Raw genomic sequence first — 25,872 nt, 5'->3', positions numbered from 1 at the left:
CTACTCCCACACAGCCATTCATGCAATAAAGATGACTAAGGAAAGGAACTTGCATGTGCCAGCCTCTCCTCCCTGCTGAATGCGCCGGTGAGCAGAGCCTCAAGCCTGCCCTGGCTCACAGGAGCCTCTCAGGTTTCTCGGGTGAAAGAGGCCAGGCACATTCTCAGGCAAATATGAAATAGAAGAAAGGCACTGAAGGAAGCAAACCAGAGGTTCTAAGAGCTTTCCAGCCTGACCTCTTCTGGGGTGGAGGCACAGAGGCTTCTCTGATGACTGGTGACAGAGGATGGGTGGACATTGAGGAGATGAAGAGGGGGAAAGGAGCAGCATTCTAGGTTCAGAGCTTTCTTGGGGCTCTGAAAAGCCCAGAATCAAAGGGTGCAGAAGGCTAGCCTGATGGGTCACAGGGTCAGGGAGGGGGCTGCGGGTGGGAGGCAGGGACTTTTAGGTTATGATCTTGACATTCCTTTATGCCTCCAACACTCACAATACTGGGTGTTGACTCCGCCTCCATAGGAGATATCACAATGAGCTAGTGAAAACAGGCTCAGGAAATCCTCAGAGCTCCCGGGGTGTCTAGACACAGGGGTTCTATAATCCTGCCAGGAAAGTGGGTGGGAGAGGGATTTGCAAAGAACACCATTAACATCACTTCCCCAGGGCGAGGAACTCCGGGTGAGGCTCTGGGGGAACCTGGCTATGTGCAGTCGTTTACAGCCTAGGTCTCCTGGAGCCTATGAAATGAGAATCAGTCATTAGCACAGCAAGCGGCCCTCATCTTTCCTTCTCGATAATAACACTGTCACCAGAGGACGGAAAATTACCCTGACGTCTCTATATCTCCAAATTGCATTTCAGAGACAGACTGCATAAGGCAAACAGACCCTGAGTGAAAACCTCCTGGCTAGACTTCCAAGCCAAGGCCTAATAAATAACCCTGAAATATACAAAGTGATGGCAGCTTTGCTCTGTGGCTCGTGGCTTCTGCCCTGGGAAGGACCATGAATTTCAGAGCCTGACAGATGGGGTCAGAAAGTGGAGTCTGCCCGGTGGGTTGAGGATCTGCAAATTAACCCCATGGTGGTGTTTTCAGAACAAGTGTGCCTGCTCAGGCAAAGACTAACCTGTAAGAAAGGAGCAGGCCTGGAGGTGAGGCCCCCCGGGCATGAAAGAATCAACCCCAGTCCACAAAGTCCAGAGATGAGACATCCTGCCTGAAGGAGGGAGCCCTGTGCATCACAGGATCAAAGAAGCCAAACAGGATCTTTAGTGGTGACTGAAAATGCTCATGAGGAGAAAGGCTGCATGGCATTAAGTGAACCCCATTGAAAGGTGCAAAATTTTCGTAGTCTGTGTTTTTCTTTCTCTGTCAAAAACACCACAATTTGCCAAAGCACTTTAGCGATCATTTGTAAATTGGTCTGCCACGGTCTCCATGAGAATGTTAAATGACAAGAAGAAGAAATCAATATCTCATCGCTGACGGGGGGGTGGGCATTCAAGTGAAAAACAAGATTCAAAGTACCGATAGAAGGATGCAAAGATGTTGATCTCCTGGGATGAAAAATAGTTAAACAAAAGGTGACAAATGCCAAGCTAGAAAGACTCATCTAAATAGCTAATGCAAATAAATCCAACATAGACAGCTATAGATGTTGAAGCTTTTTTTAAAATTAGATTTCTTCAGGGACTACTGATAAGCATCACATCAAAAAAGACGATCAAGAATAAATTGGTTCTCACTTAAGCAATGGATGCAAAAAAAAATTGTGATGTGAAAATAAAGAAAATATTCCTAGTGTGAATAATTTAAAAATATAAACAACTTTGGAGATAGGAAATTTACAGAGTTTACTACAAAATCTGTATCCTAGAAGAGGTATTACATTTAGAGGTAGGAGGCTGCATATAGGAAACCAATAATTGTTAGCATTTATCGAGTATTAGTTATGTGCCAGGTACATAACTAATAAGTGACTTTTTGTAAGTAGGTGGGTTTTTTGTGAACACTCAGTGAGCTCTACGGAGTATGTAGATTTATAATCCTTATTTTGTAGATGAGGAAATTGTGGCACAGAGAGGTTAACTATCTTATCCAAGATCACACAGCAAATCAGATCTAGGATTCCTGTCTCAATTCCAGAGTTGTTGCTATTTGACTCTACTCTTTATAGGTGTCTATCCATTTGGCTTAGGAGAAAGGGAGTTTAAGGAGGACTAGCTAAAGGTTCTCACTAGAACAAGAAAGAAATAGCTTGAGAGCTTTATCCAAATAAACTGTTTTTTCTGGGAAGAGAGAAGGTAGCCATCATTTTGGGTATGGCCATCACCAAGGCTGAATTTTGTTTTTGTTTTTGTTTTTCCCTTGATGCCTTTTCAGAGGCTTTAAGATTCTGGCTGGAACTTCAAAGAGAATCCTGGGTTTTCTCTAAATACAGTTATATTTAGTAAAATAAATAAATAAACATGAATTGGGGAACAAGAGTCAGAACAATCACTTTCACGTGTTTACCTCAAGCTGCTATAGGAAAAGAAAATTTAGCAGAGTAGTCTTTGAAATATTTTAAAATAATTACACAGCAATAAGCCAGAAAGCCAAAACATTTTCTTCTTTTTCAAGATATTCTGACTTCTTTTGCATTTCTACCTTTTGGAATAACAAACCATTCTCTCTTTTTATTTCTTTTCTGTTTTGGAAAAGCTGCAAAAACACCTCTCAAACTCATGCAAATTATCAGTGTGTCCTGAAATATTTTCCTGAAACATTGCAAAGGCTGGTAATCAGATCTTTCAAGAATGAAACCGGGGTTTTTTTTTCTTTCTGGCTTCTGGTCTTAAACCACCAACATCTTCTTTTTCCTCCCAAATAAATATATGAATAGAATTCTCTTCCCAAATAACAAATGGATCATTTTCTTATTTTATTTTAGAAGGAAGATCTGGAGTCATTGTTGATGCAATTCAAGCCAACAGCTTCTACCAGTAAATGCCAATGGTCCTATTTTCTGTGCATTTGATAGCCACGTTGCTTATTTATGGCTCTTTTATTATCCAGACCTGCTTGGCCGTGGATAAAAGCATTAAGTCAATTAATTGTGTTTGGATGCGGCAGGACTTGTGTTTTGTGAGGCAGCAGAGGATTGCAAGCTTGATTCCGGGGAAAGAGTCTCAGAGAGGGAGAAAGAGGATTAGATGGTTTTATGGGGAAGGCAGTGAAAGAGAGCCCACCAGCCAAGAGGCCCAGGTGTGAACTGAATGATGATGCAGAGAAGGCAAGGCGGCCAAAAGGAGCTGGCTCAGCTCAATGGGTTTCTTCCTCCCAGCCAGCAGATCAGGTCTCCCTCATGAGATCACAGCACTCTCTCTCCTCCTCAGAGGTTTCTTTCTCTTTCTCTTCCCTTCTGTTTCCCTCACCATTCAGAAAGCCTTCTCCTTCACTCCTTCCCCTTTCCCTCACCTTCCCACCTCCTCTGTCTCTGTCTCCTTCTCTCCCATCTTCCTTTTATCTTGGATGCTTTACAGGACTCACTCCATTTGGCTGGCAGGGAATTGATATGAAAGCTTTTGTTCTTTCAAGCTGTTTTTCTTTCTGAGAGACAAAATACCTACCTTGTGTCATGTTCTCTTGTGTGTGACTAATGGTAACAGAACAGTTATGAGCTGTACATTTGTATGCTTAGAAAGCTTAAATTAGTATGATTTTTTAATATAACAATTGTATTAGCACAAATTGTTTGCTTCTAAAACATCACACGTGAAAACAAATTAAATGGCTTAAATTATATATGTCCATTGACTACTAAACCATTAGAAAGTAGAGACTAGTAATTCTTAGTTCCAAAGGCTGCACGAATTCTGTTGCCCGAAATCATCTAAGATGACTGTCTTTGGCTTCTAAGAACAAAAGGGCATCTGGGTGGGAGGAAATGGCAGATACCAAGGCCAGTCATCTCCATCTGATTCCATTTCTAACACTCATTTTCTGTGCTAATTCTGTCTTGACATTTTGGATATAGCAATTAATATCAGTCATAAAATAAAAGGATTTACAAACTATAGGTTTTCCCACAATTGAACTTTTACTGGGTGAATAAAGGAATGAATGGATAGTAGAGGGATAGATGAATGGGTGATAGATGGCTGGCTGGATGGTGAACAGAGGGATGAATGGTGGGTGAATGAAGAGATGGATAAGATGAATGGTGGATAGATGGATGAATGGACGGTGGATGTGAATAGTCTCTTGGAGTCAAACCAAATCATTGAGGAACATCAGCAACAAATGTGCTCGTTTCCAATTAAATGGGCGCCTGTTCTATGCAAGAGATCAAGGAAGTAGATGGATTTTTGTTTTTGTTTTTTGTTTTTTATATTTTTTTTATTTCCATAGGTTATTGGGGAACATGTGGTGTTTGGTTACATGAGTAAGTTCTTTAGTGGGGATTTGTGAGATTTTGGTGCACCAATCCCCCGAGTAGTATATACTGCACCCTATTTGTAGTCTTTTATCCCTCATCCTCTTCCCACCCTTTCTCCCTGAGTCCCCAAAGTCCACCGTGTCATTCTTATGCCTTTGCATCCTCATGGCTTAGCTTCCACTTATTAATGAGAATATATAAGTTTGGTTTTCCATTCCTGAGTTACTTCACTTAGAATAATAGTCTCTAGTCTCATCCAGGTCACTGTGAATGCCATTAATTCATTCCTTTTTATGGCTGAGTAGTATTCCATCATTCATATATATATGTATATATTCATATATATGTATATATATTCATATATATATATATCACAGTTTCTTTCTCATTAATTGATGGGCATTTGGGTTAGTTCCACGTTTTTGCAATTGCAAATTTTGCTGCTATAAACACGTATGTGCAAGTATCTTTCTCATATAATGGATTCTTTTAAATGAGGTAGCTGTTTTGAGGCAAAGAAGGGGAAGATGTTGTCCATGCCCTCAAAAAAGTTGCAATCTAATTTGGAAATAAGACAAAATAGAAATAACAATACACATTTGATTAAAAATTATATGGTACGGATTGTTCAAAGGAAACTCAGTTGGAAAAATATGGGGGTGGGGAATTCCAAGTAAGAAATGGAGTATTCAGGAAAGGCCTCATGGAAGAGACCTCAACCAAGCAAGAGTTTAAAGGACAGATTACTTTTGAGCAAGTGGGAAAGAGGGGCCATTCCTAGGGAGAAACAAATAAAATTTGGTGGCATCAAGTCATTTCTGTCTTACAGATAGTCTCCCATTTTTTGTTCAAGGGCTTTGAGGAAGAAACATCAAAATTTTGTCTTTTCTTCAATTGTATGCTCTGCTGCTAACACAGTATCTTGCACAAGTGAGGAGCTGTATTAATTCATAATGAATGAGTGGGTTGAATGAATAAATGGAGAGCTATAGCCAAAGTCTCTACCCAGACTATAGTCCCTCCTTGGGATTCTCGGCATGAAATGAAGCTCAACCACACTTTAGTATGAGTTGTATTGGATTAGATTTTTCCTGCACAAAGAGCCCTGATAGCAACTTAAAATATGGATTGGGAGTAAGTTGATGAAATACAACTTGTACTTTGGCAATAATGGAGATAAGCTAGTTTCTTCACATTTTTCTAAAAGGAACCCTTTCATAGTTGAAATGAAAAGAAAAGGGCCAAAGGGGAAACCAGAGCCAAGCTTTGACACAATCTTAATTAAATAACTTTACTCCCAGCTTTTTAGAAAAATCAAATCTAATAATATTTTGCCCATCGATTGTTCTTCAAGAGGATAATAACAAATCTCTCCACTGGCTTTAGCCTTGCAACCAGCAATGTGCAGTAATTTAATTAGCTGATGTGCCATATCAGTAGTTTAGAGACTGCAGTTGTCTACTCTCTGAACTACATGGGAAGCTTGATTGGGAAGTGTTATGGCCTCCAAAGGTGAATGTCCTGGCCAACAAGTGGCTCAGGGAGTTTGCTAATGAGTTTTCTTTTCTGTTTTTTGAGACAAGGTCTTGCTATGTTTCTAGGGTGGAGTGCAATGGCGCAATCATGGCTCACTTGCAACCTCCACCTCCTGGGCTCAAGAAATTCTCCTACCTCTATCTCCTGAGTAGTTGGGACTACACAGGCACATGTCACCATCCCTGGCTATTTTTTTAAAAATTTTTGTAGAGATGGGGGTCTCACTATATTGCCCAGGCTGGTCTCGAACTCCTAGACTCAAGCAATCCTCCCATCTTGGCCTCTCAAAGTGTTGGGATTATAAGCATAAGCCACCATGCCCATTCTGTCTATTTTAACAACCCCATCTCCTATTCTGACTCTCTTTATTCTCTATTCCCTTGCCATGCTTTATTTTTTCCATTAGCATTTATTATTATACAACATAAGTAGTTGTCAGTCATCTCCCATGAGAGTAAGTGGGGTGAGAACCTTGTCACTTGTTAGTCATACTCACTATGACTACTTTATCTTTGCCTGAGGCTAGAACAGTGCCAGACACACAGAAGGCACTCAATATTTCTTTAAGAATGAGAAAATAAATTTATTGGGTTTTTGCTTTGCATATTTAGCCCTCAAAGAGCTAAGCTGAAAGCAAGAACTCCAACAAGACTTATAGTTATTGTTTATTGAATACCCATTACGTGTGAGGCACTGTGTTAATCACCTCACATTCATTAACTCATCTAATCCTCACAACACTGTGAAGTAAATACTGTTATTACCCCTTCTATAGGTGAGCAGACTAATGAAGTCAGCCTGCTGGGCCTTGGGTTGTCAGAGAGAGATTCTATATGAGGGCAATTATATTTAGGGCTGTCCCCTTGGCAGCCTGTGTATGTTGAAAGTAAAGAAACCACTTGCATGATGATGATGACCTTGATGATGATGATGACCTTGATGATTACGCTGACAACAACGATGATGATGACAATGGCGATGATGATGACGTTGATGATGATGACAATGACAATGATGACCACGATGATGACAGTGATGATGATTAGCTGATATATGAAGTACTAGCCATGTGCTGGGCAGTACAGGGCAGTGCCCAGCACACAGTAAGTGCTGTGATATTTATTTAATATGTACTGAAGCCTTAAAAAGTAGATGCTGATATTATCTTCAGATTATAGATAAGGAAAATGAGCATGAGATAAGTTAAATAGCTTGTTTAAGGTCACACAGCTACCAAGTGTCACAGTCTGGCTCCAGGGCCATGTAGAAATACAAATGCCATCAAAGCAAAAAAAGAAAAAGGAAAAAGGAAGTACAAACAGAAGAGGATTCCAGAACTAGAGTCCACATCAGCCTGGCGGATCCACAAGCTGGGACTCAGCAGATGCCCCCATCAGAGTGGAGTTATAAAGAATCCAGAGGCGAGGGCATTCTTTTTCCCTGAATAGACTTATACAATATTTACAGAAAACTGCTCACTGAAGAGACCATTAAAAGTGGAACCTTTTACCAAAAAGGATTTTTATACCTAATAATCACTAGATAAGTGAAAAAATTCATGCTCCATGGAGCTAAAAACACTCTCCCTAGGGGATGGAAGAAGCAGTCTCTAAAATAATAAAGGACATGTTGGATAATCAGTATATTAAATAATTTACACCAAATAAAACACAAAAGGGCCCAATTCCTTGCACTTACCTGAAGGATTTTTGTTGTTGTTGAATAAGGTTGTTTTACTTGCTTCTAGGTTATTTCTTTTTCCACTTGAACTGCCTCAAAAAGAGAACTTCAAAAGGAAAAGTTACTGGGAATGGAATTCAGTAATATTTAGGAAGAAGTGAAATTAAATATTATTTGATGCCATGATTCCTGGCTGGCCACACATAAGTTCCCGGCAGGGAGCTCACTTAGTTAAACTTCAGGAAGCATATTCAATGGGTTTGTGAATTCTACAAACACACCATCATCACTCACTCACTCACTCACTCTTACAATGTGGGTAGGACTCAGGGACAGGAGAGAAATAACCAAAGTCTGAGTTCTCTAGAAGCTCCCAGAGTAAAGACCAGAGGCTCCAGCTTTCCTATCACTTTTCTTCAGCCAACTAGAGTCTTCATAATTTAAACATTAATAGTTATTATTTGTTGAGCACTTTAATGAGCCAAGAACTATACTAAGTGCTTTCTGGTTATTATATCTTTTAAATTCTGACAATAAGCTCATGAGAGAGATAAAGGAATTAAGGCTAGAAAGGTGAACGGCATTTACCCCAGCCTCATAGCTAGTATGAGGTATGGCTGAGATTTGAACTGTGGCAGATCTCACTCCAGAGCCTGTACTGTCAGCCACCCCACAGTAGTGGTTAAGAACACTTTTGGAGTAGCTTTGGCTCTAGACAGAGCTAAGTTCAATTCCTAACTCTAAACCTCACAGAATGAGGCCAGTTGAGAAATGGTTCCTCCAAATGAAAAGGTGGGCTCTTTGATCAGAAGAGGAAGTGGTGGGAGAAGAAACAGATTCAAACCAGCAGCTGTCATTCACACGTGCATGGATTTGTTTAGGAGGTCACTTTCCTCCTCACAGCCGGCAACAACATGATGGGAGATTGACGGGTAGTCAAGGAATGCTGTCCAGATGTGACTGCCTTCTGAGAACCCGGGAATTAAGAGAGATCATTTTAAGGTACAAGAACCCTGAAGACAAGCCACATGCTGTTCAGTGATGCCCAAGGCCAGTTCTACACTGGTAAGAGTGGTTTGTCACCTGTCGTCTCAAGTATCAGCTGAAATGTCATCTCATAGGGCACTAGAATAGAAAATGCTAGGCAGGGCAAGGTCAGCTGCAAGGTCTTTCTTTGATTTTCCTTTTTGAAAGGAGTCCAGCATACTGTCTTAGGTTGGGGCCCCCAGAAGCAAACCCTGAGGCAACTATTTAAGTGCAAGTTGCTTATTTGGTAGGTGATTCCAGGAAACCAGGAAGAAAGGGAAGCCAACACAGCATGTTCGTGGGTAGGCTCTTGCTGGAGGCATTTAGGGTTCAACCCTGCTCAGGACCTCCAGGGGACAATGTAGAGTGTGCCTCAGAGTCCAGGTACTTCTTCACCACCTCCCATCCATCATGTCTTGAGACTTGCTCCCAGGGGCAGCTCCCTGACATTTCTGGTCCATCCTGTGGGTAGGCTGAGAATACTCAGGTGGCCAAAGAAACCCCCAGGGAAAGCAGTAGAGGGAATTGCAGTGAGAAGCCACCTGGCTGGTGTGCATGGGGATTGGAGGTGCCAGGGGAGGAGGGTTAGGCACCAACAGTGCCTGCCACAGGTACAGAAAACTGTTTCTTTACTGGGAGAAAGGTCATAGCCTCTGTGTCAGTGAAAAGCTGAAGAAGCTACTTGGCTTCGACCAATTGTTGGCCATGCAAGAATGTGGACCCATTATTCAAGAGAAACTACAAATCTAAATTGTATTAGAAATCTCTAGATTTTCAAATGTCTTGGTAGCAAATTGAAAATTTTTAAAACACTGCAGGCTACACAAGCTCATGTGCTGGTCCCAGTTTGTAGCTTCTGATATAAGAGATCCTGATGCCATTGCTCAGTGTTGGTAATGCACTTGTTCCTTTCTTGAAGGGGCCTTCCAGCTGCCACCTCACAAGCCCTTCATCACATCCCAGGGAATAACTCATTTTCTGAGTGAGGTTACTGCATAGAACACATCTCAGAGTTGTCCCACCCGAGAGGTAGAATTCAAGGTGAAGGACTTTGCTGAAGGCATCACAGCTAGTTTGTGATACTAGGGTCTCCCAGCTGTCATCTTTCTAATGATCCACCTGATAGTTTTATGATGGTGCCATCTCTTTCAGGTGAGCCTTATCAGAGGTGGCTCCTTAGATCAGGGCTTCTAGAGAGACAATGTTTTCCCCCTCTTTTCCCACCTACCATACAGAGATAGAAATTTCTCAAGGGTGAATAGCAGCCATTTGATCCCATTTCTCTAATAACTTTCACACTAGGAAATTCTGTTCTCAACAGCCTTTCAACAGCATCCTAAAATGTGGAGTTTAACGGTAGACATGAGAACAATAAAAATGACTGTGGCAATAAAAGTGATTCTCTAAACACCCACAGACCACCTTGCACCTCTTTAAATTTCCTGAGAGGTCATAATCAGGGAATGAGGACCAGACTCATTCATTCATTCAGCAGGTAATAACTAGTGCTGAATACCGGGCATGGTTCTAGGTGTTGAGGGTGAACCAACAAGTTCCCTTCTCTCATTCACAAACACCTTCTTCAGGGGAACAGGCACGCACATTGGAGAAGTTGAGAATGCAGCTCCAGCTTGACTTGAAAGAGCTGGGGAGCCTCCTTGACCAGATGAGGGTAACGCTCCTGACCTGCCCACCTTACAGATGTGTGTTGAAGTCAGATGAGGCCACAGGTATGGAAGGAGTTGGGAAACTGAAGGACTCTTCAAGTTAAGGCATGTTTATTACTTGCCTTGTCTGTCTTTTTGGCCTCTCCCATGTGGAGGGGAACAATTGCGTCTTGGGATCACACAGGATGAAGTGGTTAGGTAATGCCTTCAGTGTTTACCCAGAAGGAGGAGATGTCTGCTTTATCAATCGTTACACAAAAAGGACTCCTGTCCACAAAGATTCACTGTTTCACAGCAAATTAAGGTGTTTTGCCTTAAACATTAGTGCTGGGATATCCAAATCAAAGCCTGCAGCCCTGTGTTTGGATGTTTCTTATAAAGGTGCACTCAATAAATATTCATGCTATTCAAAGGCATGAGAGCCAGAAAGGGTCACCTCAGCCATTCTCATTTTACCAGTGGGAAAATTGAGGTCCAAAGAGAGGAAGTGACTTGCCAGAGGCTGCTCAGCGGATTAGGGCAGAACAGAAGGGGAAGCCAGGTCTTAGTCCAAAGCATTTTCCACAACAAATTCAAAAGTGACCTTCCATATGAATGGTCTAGTTTATTCAGTACATTTGTGCTGAGCACCTTTGGATGAATGGTCCTCGGGTAAGTGCCTTAAACAGGTGCTTTATTCAAATAAATGTACCGGTTGCTTTTGGGGGTTTTCTGACTCAGGAGCTCTGAAGTGGAGCCCAGGAACCTACGTATTATGTATTAGGGCAAATGCCTCTGGGTTATTCTGGGAGCCAGGCAAGTTTATGGAATGCCAGCCTGCATGGCTCGGGGCATGGTCTTAACCAAAGCTGGGCAGGACCATCTCAGAGCACACACTCCCGGGCTTCGCCTCCAGGAACACTTCATCATTATTTCACCGTACAGCAAATCCTCACTTCACGTTGCCAATATGTTCTTGGATGCTGCAACTTTAAGCAAAACAATGTATAACGAAACCAGTTTTACCATAGGCTAATTGATAGAAATAAGAGTTTCTTATGTTTCTGGTCACAGAAACATCACCAAACCTCTAGAAAAAAACCAAAGCACTTCTGACATTAAACACTGAAATAAATGTGAACTATCCATACATTAAGAAAGATTAACTAAAAACAAGTAAGATAATTATTTACCCAATTATTCCAGTTAAGGATTTCAGGAGCCCATCCCAGCAGCTCAGAGCCCAAGGAAGGAACTGACCTGGCTAAGATGCCATCCCATGGCAAAGCACACACACCCGCACTCACTCCAAATGGGATAAGGAGATGCACCAGTGAGCCTCCCATGCACAACTGGGATGTGGAAGGAAACCAGAGTATCCAGAAAAAATCACACAGGTATTGGAAGAACTTGCAGACCCCACACAAACAGTGGCCCCTGACGGGAATCAATTTATTTTCCTCATCAACATTATAACAAAACGGCATTGAACAAAATGACACTATTTAAGGACCTGCTGCATTTCCAAAACCTTTCCTGGGTGAGCCTGATCCACACCATATGCTCAGGAAGTTCTGGCCTCGTTGTTAATTAGATCACTGCCATAGAGGTGGGGACACACCTGGGCTCAAGTCCCAGGTCCCCAATCACCAGCTGTGTCACCTGGGGTAAAGTTATTTACCCTCTTCAAAACACGGGGGATAATAGCAATAGAGCCCAGCTCAGAGGGATGTTTTGAGGATTAAACGGCATGATATGTGTTGGGCGTTTAACAGTGTCTGGCGTATGGACACCCAAAGAATGCTAGCTATTATTTTTATTTTCTGTAGTCTGAGAAACCTCTACCTATCTGATAGCTGAAGACTCCACATAAAGCTACAGCCTCAAGAAGGTAAATAAGGTTGAAAGGGAGCATGTAACCAAACGTTTTGTACTGGACAGAAAAAAATACAAAAACCTTATAAATCCGAGGCTGGGTATGGTGGCTCACGCCTGTCATCCCAGCACATTGGGAAGCTAAGGCAGGAGGATCACTTGAGCCCAGGAGTTCGAGACAAGCCTGGTCAACATAGTGAGATCCTGTATCTACAAAAAAAATTGTTTAATGAGCTGGGTATGGTGGCACATCCCTGTAGTCCAGCTACTTGGGAGGCTGAGGTGGGAGGATCACTTGAGCCCAGGAGATTGAGGCTACAGTGAGCCATGATGGTGCCACTGCACTCCAACCTGAAAAAATCCTATAGATAGGGAGTTTCAATAATAAACTTTGACCAAAAAAAAGAATCTGTTCCACTAGGTGAAAACTTCACTCTTTTCCTCCACATCTAAACTCTGTCTTCCTATATATTCTCCCCAGCTGAGGGACAATTCCTAGCATGAGCATTTCAGTATAGGAAGAGCTTGGAATGATCTTTGCATTCAAGCACACATTGTGGATTTCTCAGAAAATCTCCAAATCTTCCAAGGTTACCCAAGCGCACACTGTTGAACTGACGGAGATGTTCTGAATCAGGCCACTTTTTTTTTAGCACCTTCCCTGATGAGGGTTACCATGAGCCATCCATTTTGTTGTTCTGCAAAGAAATTACCCCATTCCAGGGGATAAAACTATTTCAAAGGAACTAAGAAAATAAACACATTTTCTCTGCATTAAAGCTTCTGCCTTCTTTGAACTTCTCATTTTTAGAATATCTCCACTGATAAGGACAAATGTAATTTTCACCATCAGTGGATCTGAACAGACAATTACGTTAAGGCAAATAAGACAGGGTGAGGCCAATGATGTGAATCACATTGTATGCATCTCATGTGCAAACAAAACTCTCAGATAACAATGAACACCCTCGAAAAGCAGTCAACATTTTTTTTTTTTGCATCTAATCAGGGCCCAATTTGCATAAACATTTCTTTACCTACCACCTCCACAAAATCAGTTACTGGCGTTTGGAGATCTGGGGAGAGTGGAGAATTCAGTCAACATTTAAGACATTTTCCCTAAGGGAACTGCTCAACTCCCTTAGGAAGGGCTTACAGGTGCCTGGCAGAAGCCATGCCCTCATTGCTGCAGCAGGGCAGGTTTACAAGGCACTCTCATGCGCGTTCCCTGATTGGTCCTCACCACAATACTACGAGCTTGGAAATTCAGATCGTTTCTTATCTTTATAATGAAGAGAAACCCAAGATTACAAGTAGTTTCATAGGAAGTGGCAGGACTGGGATTGAAGTCTTACTTTCCTCTGGAGAAGCCTAGGTTTGCCTCTGAAATCTCCATCCAGTCAATGAGTATCAGCCAATCCAGTAGATTTTCAATGGTCTGATGCTGTTCTTACTCCCAAGCACAGAGGGAGACACTGGTTTAGAGCTCTGCAACGAAACAAAAATTTGGAAAGGGGCAGCAGGAACTGATCTCAGCCCCGCTGAGATTACCATTTTTGCAAGTGGCATTTGAGCCAGCCAAGTGCGGGAAGCAAAAGGTTAGGCTCACAGAATGAACTCCGTGTTGAGCTTTTGTGTGCAGGAGAAAGGGAAAGAAATGATATTCAGGAAAGTAGTATGAGGGAGACAATGGGGAGGGTAAGACAGGCCTGAAGGCACATGTAGAGAAAGGCAACGGTCTGCTCTTTAAAGCCTCCCTAGTGCCTTGGCACCGAACAGAACAGAGGTCCAGGCAGATGTGCCTCAGAAAGGAAGTTGGCGGCTCGTGGGGTATTATTTGCAGCCTTCAACAAGCATGGCACTCAACGTTTGATGAAGGCCTTGGGTGCTATCCAATGTGGGGGTGCACTGGTGTCACAAAGCTAAGTGAACTCTCCCAGCCCACCCTCCACTCCTCAGCCATTGACTTGCTTCTGTCTCTGCCTAGCTGCTCATGTGAGTGGTGGAGGGCACTGATGCTACTTCTCTGTGTACAGGGGCAAGCATGGCCCAAGAGGGAGGAAGGGATGAAGGTCGAGGTTTGCAGAATGGGTTTCTTTGGGTTGCTCCAGAGAAACAGAGAGCCCATGAAAAGGTTCAGCCCTACGTTTTGCTACTTTATGCATCGTTCCCAGGGAAAAAAAAAAAAGAGACAGAGAGAAAGAGAGAGAGAGGATGACAAAGGGCATTATTGGTGGGGAAAAACAGCTTTCAATCCATGACCTAGATATTTACTGGGGCTCCAGCCAGCTCTGAGGCTCTAAGATTTTCCCCTTTCTACCAAAAATGGGCCTGCTTCATTTCTCTAGCCTAGTGTTTTCTTGCAGTGAGGTAAAATATCAGCAGGTATTTTATATGGTACTTGGAAAGCATTATTTTGACAGTTATGCATTTATTTTAAAGTATTGTCTCATGTTTATGGCAACTGATGCTGGATTTGCATTTATGATAGTAATATGAAATGTCTTTTTAAAGTCAATTTATTTACACCTTTAAACATGAGTTGCTTTCATTATTGAGTAATTATTAAGGAGTAGTATATGTCAAACATGGCAATGGCAAAAAGCATGGCATCTGATTCACAACAGTTTGGGACCTGCTGTGCCAACCCAACTGGTGGAGTCAGCTAAGCACTGGCATAGAAGCCAGTGGAGTACCCAGCAGGACACCTAGACCCACCCAGTATCATAGCAAGTCAATGGGAAACAATAGCTACTGCACAATAATTCACAACTGGCCATGCATGGCTCCCATCCCAGGGGCAAGGACAGGCTAAAGACACAAGATATAAGAGTGGTGGCAAAGCAAAGCCACTGCCCACAAAGGGTAGAGTTGGGGAAGATCCATGGTGCGGGGGAAGGGATAGGACCCTTTCTGAGCTTGTGTCCAACCTCTGCCCTCTAGCCTAGCTGGTCTATACCATCCTATATCTCCGCTGTTTACTTTCGCCTCCTTATTGTTATGTTTCCCATGACTGAAATGGCCTCTGCTCTCCTGTGTATATTTCAGAATTCAAGTCCCACCTCCATAAAACCTTCCCTGAAACTCCAATGGCATAAATGTTCTGGCGCCTCCCTTTGGCAATTTCCATGCTCTGCCCCTTATCACTGCACCCTGCCTAGAGATGGCAGGAGATGCGCCCCGTTGACGTGTGAGATGATTTAAGGGTAAGCTGACTCAGTGTTAAATAACATTAAATTGCAAAGTGAGAAAGTCACTCCCTTCTGCTTCTGCTTCGGTGTGTCTGATTAAATCAAGAAGAAAGTCTCAGCTTGGGAGTAACACGTCTTTAACAACCACAACATTTGCTAATCTCCCCTTTTAACAAAGAGTTTTGGATGAGAACACTCATCATGTAATAGTATTCGTCCAGAACTTAACATTATTTTGTTTTTTAGATATATATTTTTTAATTAAAGCAAATTATTCTGGTTTTTCATTTGAAATGGTGATTTTTAAATCAATGTCTTTAAATAAAAATCTAGTCAACTGGAAGAAAATATTAGGCAGTAACACATAATGTAGCTCCATGTAAGACGCTGTTGTGTGGACATGGAAAACATTGGGAAGGTGCTATAGCAATGACTAACATTCAGAAAACATGGCAGCTTTTCTGTGGGTACAGTTAATCTGTTCATCTCCACATGGCACAGATTGACTGGGATGCCAAGAGTGAGAGCCTGGCATCATCTTGTCCTGGCTTGTTGACCACTTCCTCCATCAGCTAGACTCTGTCATCCATAGAATAACAAAAAACAAGCAATAAGCAAAAACACCAAATAGCAGCAACAACAACAACAAAACAGAGAAACAAAACACACTGGAAGGGGACTGAAGACTCATAGAACCAAGAGGAAGTGTGAACCGGCAGCACAGCGACCTCTGAAGACCAAAAAGAGGGAGCATAGAAGTTTTCTCTGGGACACACCCACCACTACCATGAAAGAGCCCTGACTGACTATCCATTGGTGTGTTCAAAGTCTGTTGAGAGTGTTTGACTGGCTGAGCCCAAGTCACAAGCTGGTATGTTGCTACCAGGGGACAGAAGAGGAAAGCACGGTCCCTCAGCTCCCACAGCTAGTAGCCAGGCACTGCCTCCTCACAAGACCACACTCGGTGGGGATTTCCTCTAATGAGGAGGGTTGGGTGGATGCTTAACAGCCCAAACATGACAAATGTTCACAAACACACACACACGCACACACACCTGCCTATGCTGCGTTTCATCCCTGCTGCACGTACCTCCCTCTCAGTTATCCTCTCTCTCTTGCAGGTATATTCAATGTCTCCCTCTGATATAGTTTGAATGTTTGTCCTCTCCAAATTTCATGTTGAAATGTGGCTCCCAGTGTTGGAGGTGGGGCCTGGCACTGGCAGGAGGTGTTGGGGTCATAGGGGTGGATCTCTTATGAACGATTTGGTGCTGCCCTTGTGGTAAGGAGTGAGTTCTTGCTCTATTAGTTCGTGTGAAAGTTGGTTGTTTAAAAGAGCCTGGCCTCTCTCTTGCTCCCTCTCTCGCCATGTGACACGCCTACTCCCCCGAGCCTTCCACCATGAGTAAAAGCTTCCTGAAGCATCACCGGAAGCTGAGCAGATGACGGTTTTATGCTTGTACAGGCTGCAGAGCTGTGAGCCACATAAACCTCTTTATAAATTACCCAGTCTCAGGTATTCCTTCATAGCAACACAAAACAGACTAATGTACCCTCTTTACTTGTCTATTCCCTTGAGCGTGTAAACACTTTTGAACCTCTCTTATCTTTAAAATCCCTCCTTTACCATACATTACTTATAACCTATTCCCTAAGAGTTGGAAAAGTGGTCTTCACTCACCACCTGTACTTCCTCACCACTCATTCACTGCCCATCCCACTACAGTCTGACTTCTGACTCCCCAGCTCTGGCACTTCCCTGAAGCTATATTTTCCAAGGTTAACAATGAATATCAAGTTATTCAATCTAAACAGCACTCTCCAGTCTTGAGGTCCTTCGGGTGTTGATCACTCCCTGTTTTTCTGAAACACTCTTCCACCTTGGCTCTGAGACCCCTCACATCCAATTTTTCATTCAGTAGATGTATATGGATCACCATGACTCACTAGAGCAGGCACTGTGGTCATAACTGGAGATACCATAATAAGTAAGATGGCCAGGGTCCTGTCCTGAAGGCACTGAGAACCTAGTGGGAAGATAAGCAACTAGGCCAAGGCCATAAAGCCTGGCACTCAGAGGTGGTACTCAGCAGTGGAGTGGGTTGGATTGTTGTCTCCAATTCTTCACTTCCTTCTTATGATGAAATTGCATGCCCATGACCTCTGCCTTGTGAATCTGTGCTATGGAGTCTGCTTTCCTGCCCCTCTGACTTTGAGCTTGGCCAGGTTCCTTGCTTTGACCGACAGAATGTGAGCAGATGTGACAAAGCAGAGGCTTTCTATGTGCTTACAGCTAGGCTTGGCCTCTTGCACTTCCACCACCTGCAAAAATAAAAGCATGTCCTAGAATGAGAGCACATCCTAGAATGAGAGACATGAGGAACAGATCTCATCAGCTGCAGCCTGCAGCAGAGCTGCCCCAGCTCGTGCCCCATAATGGGCAAAAAAATGAAATATTTGTTGTTGTGAGACACTGAGATTTGTTAGTTGTCTGTTATATTAGCATTATAGCAGAACCCTGACTTTTTGTGTGGGACTGCTGACCCTCTGAGAGCACAGAGAGTCGGATCTAGCCTTACAGGGGTTGATATGAGAAGGAGGTGTTGATAACTAAGCTGAGTCATGAAGGATGAGTAAGAGTTGGCCAAGAGAGAGTGGGATGGGGGCAGTGGATTGTGGGGAGTTCCAATGGAAGAAGTAAATGCACTGAGATGAGAGAGGAGCCAGTAGGCTTGGAATAGACTCACTGTTCACTCTAGCTGGAGCGTGGAGTGCAGTACCTTGTTCCTCTGCTTCTCTGGGCCTGTGGCTGTCTTTATCATCTTTGTGCTGACCTCCTGATTTTATAGCTCCAACTCAGACTTCTCTCAAGCTCCAGGATGCCATCTCAATGGGGCTCTCAAAGTCAATGGGGCTTTCAAAGTCAACATCTCAGCAAGTCCAATGTTGACCTTCTTAGACCCCTTAAACATGTTCTTACTGTGCTCCTGATCTCGGTAACAACTCCTGCCCCCACCCTTGCCAGTGCCAAGGCCAGGAAGCTTGGCCACCTCCTGGAGTTACTTAGTTCCCCTCTTAGCTCTACATCCAATAGGTTCTGTCTAGTTTACCTCCTTACCTCCAACACCTGCTCCTGACTTTCTACCCATCCTTCCACTGTGAATAGCCACAGTGTTAGTGGACATCTTGACCTTGTTCCTAATTTTATTGGAAATCCTCTGATATCACCAATAATAGGATGCATGTTAGTGACTTCTAATGTATACATTTATCAAGCTGAGAATTTCCCTTCTCTTCATAGCTAAGACATTTTTTAAATAAGGAATAGGTGTTAATTTTGTAAATCATTATTTTCCTGAATTGATTGAAATAATCACATAGTGCTTATTTTTTAATGAGTTAATGAGATATCCTGAGCCATCATAAACCATACTTGGTGATGATGTAATATTCCTTTAATTCAATCCTTAATTTTTTAGAGGAATGGGTTATGTTATCATTCTTGTGTTGATTTCTCCCAGTCAACATCTCCAACTCAGACTTTCTGCATTTATGTTCATGAGGGATATTGACATATCTCTTTCTTTGTAATATTATGTAATATTACATGACTTTTTTAGTAATATTATTAAAAACTCATACAATAGGTTAGAGCCTTTTAATCATTTTCTACAATCCAGAAATTGTATGTGTATGTTTAAGTAGGTAGGTAGATAATGTTTACAATATGGAAATTATCCATTCCTTAATGGCTTTATAGAACTCACTTATTAAATTACTGGATCTAGGGTTAATTTAATAAGTGAGTTCTATAAAACCATTAAGGAATGAATAATTTCTAGGGTTATCTCTTTGATTGCCTCTTCAATTGCTTGCATGATTATTGGTCTTCTCAAGTATTTTCCTAAACTCTAGTCAATTTGATTTTATCAATCAAATTTAATTAGTTTATTTTCTACTTTATTAACATACATTTTTATTAATTTTATTTAGCCTTTTTACTTTCTTTGGTTTATTTTGTTACCTTTTCTAGTTTTCTGTGTTGAAGATGAGCTCATTAATTTTCAATATGTCTTGCTTTCCATTGTATGCACTTAAAGCTATATATTTTCCTCTGAGTACCACTTTGGCCACCTCCCATTGGTTTTGATTTGTGGTGCCTCTATGGCATTTATTTGAAATGGCTTGTAACGTCAATTTAGCTATCTTATATGGCAAGCCACTTCAAATTGTTTTTTGGCTCCATCTGGACATTTATGTCTTCCACATATACAGGTTGAGTATCCCTTATCCAAAATGCTTGGGACCAGAGTGTTGCGAATTTTTTATTTTTTCAGATTTTGGAATATTTGCATATACATAATGGGATATCTTGGGAATGGGACCCAAGTCTCAACATAAAATTCATTTATTTTCCATACGCCTTACACACATAGCCTGAAGGTAACTTTATATAATATTTTTAATAATTTTGTGCATGAAACAAAGTTTTGACTGTGACTCATCACATGAGGTCAGGTGTGGGATTTTCCACTTCTGGTATTATGTGAGTGCTAAAAAATTTTTAGATTTTGGGGCATTTTGGATTTCAGATTTTTTGATTAGGGATGCTCAACTCATACAATAGACAAAATAGTTTAAGTTTCCTACTGTGGTTTTAATTGAGATTTTATAATTGAGAGTTTATAGTTTAATTGGAAAGAATTAGTGAGATTTCCTAAGAATATAGTATATATCTCTACTTGTTTAGATCTTCTTTTATGTCCATCAGCAAATTTTAGTATTGCTTTTACATAGGTCTTTTGCATTTTATTAAGTTTGTTCTTGTTATTGTGACTGGAGCCTTTCCCCTTTATGTCTTCTAATTGGTTATTAATGATATATAGGATAACTAACACTTTGTACTTGTGACTTTCATATTTTACTACATTATTAAACTCACCAGAATTAATAGTTATTTGGTTTATTCTCTTGGATTTTCTAGGTAGGCAATCAAATCACCTGCAAACTATTACACAAAATAGGTGTTCAATAAATATTTGTTGAATGTCTGTGCTTATCTTCCAGGAAGTGGAGACAATCTTGTACAATTTAGATGTCCTCTAAGAGCCTTGCCCTACAGAAATCTCTTAACACTAAATTTTTTCAATGAAATCTTTGTACCTTTGTGATTTATTTTACCACATCATATTAGCTATATTCTAGCCTTAAGTAATTTAGAAGAATAAGAACATAAACAATTCACACACAGCATTCTCACAAATATTAGGGCCTCAACAGCAGATACTTTCATATTTCTGAAAGGTCTTCCACATCAAATCTATGCTTCAAGAGTGGGAGAGGCACTGTCCTTCCACTTTGCAAAAGGACATTCAGGGAAAATGCCCTGTCTTCCTCTTTAAAAGCACAGACTGACTTCTTGGCTCTACCAGCCCTTGCACACTCAGACTCTTACTACAGAGAATGAGTAGAGAAAAGAAATGCTGAAGCTTGCCTTGGTGGCAACACCCATCCAGGAGGACTTGAAAGATTCGAGAAAGGCAAACTATCCTCCCAGAAACAAATTTGCTTTTTCTATATTTGCTTTAAGCAATCCAAACTTTAAAAAAATCAATGCGGTCTAGGGAGAAGAAAGGAGGCAGGAAAATGAGCCCTTTGCAAATTCCCCTAGAGAGCCAACTATAGCCTATTAATATTAACACACAGTACCTCTACCCTTGGATGCTTTTGGAAAGCCGTGGCTGACTCTCAGGAGCCCCGCTGTGCATGGTTCTTTTGAATGTTAGGAATAAAACCCACAGCCTCTGAGTCAGGCAGAAAAATGCCCATTTTCCTTTGTGCTCACACTTTCAGAGGAAGCTGCCTCGGGCAGAGAAAGGAAGAAGGAAAACGATGAGAATTCTTAACAACAGGCTGTCCCTTGGCAAGGAACGTCCTTATTTAAGAATCTTGCAAAGTGAAGGATGAACAGAAGACAATGAAGTGAAACTCAAATCCATCTTGAGAAAGTATATCTTTCTGAGATAGACTCAATTACTGATCCTGCATGGATGGTGACTTGCAACATTTGTTAAAGCAGCACAGTGAAAACAACAAAGAACCTTGGGTCTAAACAGAAAATGACTAGAGGGAAGGAAGACTTCACAAAATTAGAAGAAAGGGAAATAAGTGCCTCAGCTATTCCCTTAGGTACATGAGGCTGCTTACTGGAAATTCAGACTTGGCCTTGGACTTGAAATACTCACCAATAGGCTTCCTGAACGGGACCGGACTTACCAAGCAATGCCATGCTTGGTCCTACTGCTCCATATTGAGTGCCCTGAGCTGTGCTCCTTGTTTGCACATCCTTGTTTGCCATGATCTCCCATTCCCCATTAACTTGCTAACTTCTGTGAGTCTTCACAGTCAGCTGAAATGCCACTTCCTCCAAGGACCCTAATCTCCCAGCCCCTGTGTCTGTCTCTAGTGCAGCACCTATCACAGCAGATGTCTGTTCAGTGGTCTATCTTTTCCCAATAGACTTCATGTCAGCTGGCATTGAATACTGCTCACCTGACACAGTGCCTGGTATAATACATGGCAAGAACTCAATAAATATTCATTGAATGAATGGATGAGCAAGGTATATAGACCAGCACAGCATTCTCAGGGGCATTAAGTTACCCTCTTGCCCTAGGGCTGCATTTCTGTTTGAAATGAAAACATTTTCAAGGTTAAATATATTCTTGGAGCCACATTTAATTGGCTGGCTTCCTGAACACTAAATCATTTAGTTTCAGGAGGAAGAATTTTTTTCCCTTGGCAAACATTTCCTAAAGAAAAGTGGATGAGGCAACTGTCAGAAGAAAATGAAGCATTGCTGTGAAGCTGCAGAGGTGTCTAAATACTGCCAAAGATGTCCCACGGGCTTGCCCACTCAGGGAATATCTATAAATATTTTCTGCAGTTAGCCTATTAAGACGAAATTATCTTGAAAACACTTTCTAAACATTAAGTCACAAGTGTTTGCTAATAATTCGTTGCCCTTCCTTCCTCTCCTTTCCAATCCAATTGGATATGAAGGGTGCCCTTCATTTCACGACTCCATTTGAAATCTTTGCCCTTCCTTTTCATCTCTGATAAGGAAAGGCAAAATAGTTAAACTTTAGAGTTTGGTTAAAAGAATCTTTCACTCAAGTTAGGGGCTGCCATAATAAACTACCACAGACTGAGTGGCTTCAACAACAGAAATTTATTTTTTCACAGTTCTGGAGGCTGGAAGCCTGAGATCAAGGTGTGGACAGTGTTGGCTTCTGACACTTCTGTCCTTGGCTCTGTAGATAGCCACCTTCTCCCTGGGTCTTCACATAGTCCTGTCTCATACATGTCTGTGTCCAAATTTCCTGGATTAGGAGCCACTCTAATGACTTTATTTTAGCTTAACTACCTCTGTAAAGACCCTATCTTTAAATACAGTCACATTCTGAGACACCTGGGGTTAGGACTTCAACAGATGAATTTGGGGGGACAGCCCATAACAGCAGGGTGCAGTTTATTTCCTCAGACACTTCTGGGCAGGAATGGAAGACACAGGATCACAAACTCATGGACAACTTTTTTCCAGAGTAAAAAGCTATCATCTCTTGAAAACCCAAGAAAAATGAAACCTGTCCATTCAACACGGGATGATCTCCAGTGGGAAGTGCCAAGATGGGAAAAGCAGTGACTTGATTCTTCTTTGGCTTAAATGACCCCCTCCCCATCTGTGTAGAAATGAGATCACTACAGACTTTCTTGGACTTCTATTCTAGTTTCCCCACCTACCTTTTCATTTCCAAAGTACCTGGAGACCAAGGACAAGGGTGGGAGTCATCAGGGACTGATGAGGGTGGGTCCTTCCTGCCCTTCCCCAGGACTGGGATGCCCTTGTTGTGAGTGCATCACCTTCCTCAGGATTCAGGGCAAGAGTAGGAGGTTGTTCTTCTCTAAGGGAGAGAGAACAGGATGAAAAATGACTTTTGGATGTTGCAAACCACATCTGCCCTGACTTTCATTAAACATGCTGCTGACTGCTTTTAGTAGATAAGCAGTGTTTAATAAGATAGGCTAAATGTGTCATCACTCTTCACCTAGCCATAGAGATTTTTCTAGGCAGATGGGAACACAGGCTGTCAGGAACATCACTTACCCTCATTTTGGAAACAGCAGGAAGACCTGGAAAGAAGTGTCAGAAGCGTCCGAGACAGGACCCTGCAGTGGACACCTCTGGTTATTTCTTGTGCCCTATCTCATTTCCCCCTTATTTTGCTCAGAACATTCTGATTTTCCTTTGGGGAAAATCCCTGATGTTCTTCCTACTGAGAAATTGCTGTGGTTCCTGTCCTTTCCAAAATCATCAGGGTTATTTCCTCCTAATTACCTTTGATTCTGTGAACTAATCATAGCTCCCACCCAGGCTTCTGTCTCCACCTCAACTCATATATCCAAAGACCTGTTTGATATCTCCACTTAAATATTTAGCAGGCACCCAAATTCCTAATCTAACCCCTGGTCTCTCTTGCGAACTTGTTCTAGCCACAGCCATCCTCATCAGCAGATGGCAACTCTGTTCTTGCAGTTACTCAGACAGAAACCTTGGAATCACCTGACTTGGGCTTTCACATTCTGCATGCAACCTGCCATGAAATTCTGTGGACTCTCCCTTCAAAATTGATTCAGGACCCAACTTCTCTCACCTCCCAGCCACCACCATCACCTCCTGCAGGATTTACCTCCTGGTTCCTCCAACACTTCCTACTGTCTGCTCCCCACCAGAAACCAGAGTGTGTCTTCCAAAACAAAAATGAGAGCATACCTGCTGGACACGGTGGCTCACGCCTGTAATCGCAGCACTTTGGGGGGCCAGGGCAGGTGGATCACTTGAGGTCAGGAGTTAGGGACCAGCATGGGCAATATGGTGAAACCCCAACTCTACTAAAAATACAAAAATTAGCCAGGTGTGGTGGTGCGCAACTATAATGCCAGCTACTCGGGAAGCTGAGGCAGGAGAATCACTTGAGCCTGGGAGGCAGAAGCTGCAGTGAGCTGAGATTGTGCCACTGCACTCCAGCGAGCCAAGATCACGCCACTGCAATCCAGCCTGGGTGACAGAGTGAGACTCGGTCTCAAAAAAGAAAATGAGAGCATGTCAGTCCTCCATTCAGACCCTGCAGGTGCCTCATTTGGTTCAGAGTAAGACTGAAAGTGCCTGCCACAGCCCTCAGGGGCCCACATGATATCAGGCCCCTTTCTGCCTCTCTGACCTGGTCTGTTGCCACTCTCCCAGTTCAATCTGCACCAGCACATTGGCCTTCTTACTGCTTCTAGAACACACCAGCATGTGTCTGCCTTCGGGAGCTCTGGCTGACAGCTCTTCACCCAGAGACCCCATGGCTAACCCCTCACCAACTCAGGTCTCCCCTTCCCTGGGTGGCTGTCCAACCACTCGGGCACTCCTAATACCTTTGCCTTTGCTCAGCTTTTGTTTTTCTCACATATCCCATAGCTTACAGTAATTCCCCACTTAACACTATCCATAGGTTCTTGGAAACTGCAACTTTTAGGTGAAATGACGTATAATGAAACCATTTTTACCATAGGCTAATTGATATAAACAAGAGTGATGTTCCTACAGCATATTTCTGGTCACAAAAACATCACCAATCTCCTAAATAAGGACCCAAAACGCTTCTGATATTAAACATTGAAATAAATGTGATCTATACATCCATTTAAGAATGATTAAGAAAAACAAATAAGATCATTATTTACCCAATTTTTAATTTTTTGATTACGGCTGCATATGAGTTGTACATATTTACGGGGCACATAATGTTTTGATGCAGGCATGCAATGCCTACTGATCGGATCTGAGTAACTGGGGTATCCATTACCTCAGATATTTACCATTTCTTGGTGTTAGGAACATCCCAAGCCCACTCTTTTAGTTATTTTTAAATATATCATAAATTATTATTAACTATAGTTGCCCTTTTGTACTACCAAATACTAGATCCTATTCATTCTATTTACCCAATTTTTGGTGAATCAGTGAGTCCCAGTGGTCATAGTCATAGTGGGTTAAACCAGGGAATAAACGTTTGCAAAGCAAATGTCTCAGGAGCACCTCCAGCCACCACAAAGTTCACAAATAATCACAAATATGGCAGGCTTACCGAACACATTCATGCCACATCATTTAGTGTCATGCATTTGTGGGATTATCATTGACCTTACACAATTTTTATTTTACAATAATTTGTATTCATTCATTCATTTATTCATTTCCCAACTCACTTATTCCAGTTCAGAGTCGCAGGTGGCCCGAGCTCATCCCAGCAGCTCAGGGCACAAGGCAGGCACCCACTGTGGACAGGACACCATCCCATCGCAGGGCAGATCACCCCCACACACACTCATTTCAACTAGGGCCATTTAGACCTGCCATTGAATCCCATGTGCACAGCTTATGAATGTAGTAGG

At 42.2% G+C, this 25,872-nt stretch overlaps 1 long non-coding RNA gene across 1 annotated transcript in view; it reads left to right on the top strand.

Moving 5' to 3' along the window:
- Positions 1–642: 642 nt before the first annotated feature.
- Positions 643–25,872, top strand: part of LOC129493304 (uncharacterized) — a 36,440-nt gene continuing 11,210 nt past the window's right edge. The window contains exon 1 of the long non-coding RNA XR_008661109.1: positions 643–1,332. This is a non-coding gene — a long non-coding RNA (uncharacterized lncRNA). The remainder of the gene's footprint in view (positions 1,333–25,872) is intronic.

The sequence above is a fragment of the Symphalangus syndactylus genome, chromosome 11 (assembly GCF_028878055.3).
Source record: "Symphalangus syndactylus isolate Jambi chromosome 11, NHGRI_mSymSyn1-v2.1_pri, whole genome shotgun sequence".
In the NCBI taxonomy this organism is placed as follows: domain Eukaryota; kingdom Metazoa; phylum Chordata; class Mammalia; order Primates; family Hylobatidae; genus Symphalangus; species Symphalangus syndactylus.
This window is presented reverse-complemented; position numbering and strand designations above follow the sequence as displayed.